The sequence below is a fragment of the Corvus brachyrhynchos genome, unplaced genomic scaffold, assembly GCF_000691975.1.
Source record: "Corvus brachyrhynchos isolate BGI_N302 unplaced genomic scaffold, ASM69197v1 scaffold126, whole genome shotgun sequence".
Lineage (NCBI taxonomy): Eukaryota > Metazoa > Chordata > Aves > Passeriformes > Corvidae > Corvus > Corvus brachyrhynchos.
The window spans coordinates 2667255-2669765 of NW_008239283.1; the positions used below are offsets into that span (position 1 = coordinate 2667255).

The 2511-nt window shown below is 41.2% G+C and overlaps 1 long non-coding RNA gene across 2 annotated transcripts in view; it reads right to left on the bottom strand.

Annotated features, from left to right (window-relative positions):
* LOC108448158 overlaps nucleotides 1-2511 on the bottom strand; it is a 52605-nt gene that overhangs the window by 3124 nt on the left and 46970 nt on the right. The gene's annotated exons all lie outside the window — the stretch shown is intronic.

The window sequence follows — 2511 nt, forward strand, 5'->3', positions numbered from 1 at the left end:
GGAAAGAGTTATAAATCTCTGTAACTTAAATTGTTTATCCAAGTTCTACAGAAACAGCATAAACAGAGCAAGCAATTATCTGTAATAAACTTTTTCTTTAATATTGTGGCATTCACATTTTGGTAAAACTACATATCATAATCTATTTTGTGCTGCATTAGATTCTATTTGTTAGGCTCACATATTTTTTGCAATTCTGCAGAAACTGTCATCTTCCTGGTAGGGTGATCCAGTCATCAAGTGTTAATAAAATAATAATGCAACATAATCTGTCCTTCTGGAAATTAATTTATATACATATAACACTGTTTTCTCCCTCATACACCACAGAATTTTCAAAACTCCAGAAAAATCCCTTTGTAAGTGCAGTTCTTGGAGTGGTTAGACATTCAGTTTTCATTGTAGCCAGTGCTGACATTTGAAATGATAATTTGAACAATGTTCCCTGGGGTTCAGGCATCGACTGTTACACTCAACAGAAAAGTCTGATGTTTTTTGTGACAGCCATCTAAAAATGTTCAATTTGAAGTGGTGTCAGCTTTGTTGAAGAAAAGCTCCATAATGGTGGAAGATGTGGGATTTTCAGAAAAGCAGCTTTTTGTCTCAATCTACATCCTAAAATACAAGTAAAGTGTCATCATTTGCTTGGAACAATGCCTGGGAAGGGGAATCAGGGCTCTGTGAGGCACAGAACAAAACCGAGCAGAGGTGATCCGGGAGCAGGATGAGATCAATGCTTTGGAGAGCAAAATCACTCGGATTGATCACAAGAGATACAGAGTATATTGTTTGTATATTGTGGTGTAAGAAAACCCCCACAGTCTGCTTTGAATAAAGAAAAAGACAATCTATAGAGGTTTATTTCAATATAGACAGGGTGTCACTTAGACTGTATCAGGGTTTTAATGGAGAGGACATTTCCAAGTGGGAAGGAGATATGCCAGCATTATGGTTCAAGACATGGCGTTTACAACCCTGTTTCTCACCTAAGGAAATTACAGCCAGAAAAGCTATTTCCATTCAGCATCATGCTCCCCTGCCATCTCTACAAAGTGCTTGCTTGTTGTTGTGTTCCAGGGCCTGAACTCTGTCTGTTAAACTTCATGCAAATTGCTCCAATTCTGAGGTCGAGGGAGAGGGTTTTGCCTTGAGCGACCGAAGCCTCGAGTCAGCGGCTGCACGGACACACACAAAGTCACTGCTGGCATGGGCGAAGTCACCTTCATGGAACCTTCATGGCAGAAGGCTGATTTTCCCAAGAGCCCTGGGCTCTTTCACCTTCATTGTCCATGACACAGGAGTGTCTACCTGTCACCATCCAAGTTTATATCTGCAGTGAAGACAAGAAGACAGAATCTCCCTACTTGAAACTAATGGAAGAGATCCTAAGGCTTGCTGAGTTAATTTCGGTCTTCTACCCACGCTGAGAAACTTCAGAGCAGTGGTAAGTTTTCCATATGTTGGATCAACTGGCCATCAACCCAATTTGCTTTTATTATTGTAAATATTTTTTTTAAAAAGTACATAATTTTTATTGCAAACATCTTCCATGCCTACTTACCCTAAGATTTAATCTTTCAAACCCTACTCTTTGCAGCAAGGGCCAGATTCAAATAACAAGCTGATGTCTTTAAAAAAACCTGCCTTGTACAGCCTCTGTGAATTCCTGGGTTTAGCCATACTTTGGTAAGCCCTATTTTCAAACAGTGAAATAATTACACTAAACTTGGGAAGCTAAACAGTTAAGGCAGATGGTAAAAGCTTCTTACCTTGCTGCTCTCTGTTTTACCACCTCTAAAGGCTGATCCCACCCATCTTAAAAATATATCTGAAACATCAGGAGTAGCTTAGCCTGGATAACCTCGATGGTTTCCATCCCTGGGGGGATCCCTCAGTTGTTGCCCCTTTGTAGGATGCTGTTGATGATATGACAGCTATTGAATTACCAGGGTTTTCTGTCAAATGCATTATGTTAATCCAGTAGCAGCCTCTCCTGAAGGTGGGTGATGTGAATTTTTCTCTGGAGGAGTGTTTTTTTCCTTAACTGATTGGGTGACAACTCTCCTGTGCATGACAGCTAAATTTCAGTGATGTAAATCCCACCCTGAGTCTGTGTACAAAGTAAGGGAAAATTTTAGGGGTAAAAGAGAACGGTCCTGTTAGGAAGCAGAGATGCCATATGAGTCACAATTCTTTTCTGCCAGTGGAAGGGCATTTCCTCCAAGCAGGTGCTCCATCTTAAATTTCTCAGAGATGATCCTCAGGAAAGGAAAATACAAGAATAATACCTCCAAAAGACAAGCCAGGAACTAAATCTTAGAAGGTGGCTGGTTAATAAAAATCTGTAAAAGCTCTGGTTTGACAGTACACTACAATCTTCCTCTCATCCACTCTGCAATGATGAGCACCTTCATGTTTCTCCCAAATTAAGGTCATGCTCCCTGGTCCCCTGTTATCAGCCCCCTCCCCCCCCCCCCCCCCCAGCTGCGCAACCGCCTCCCTCTCCCACCA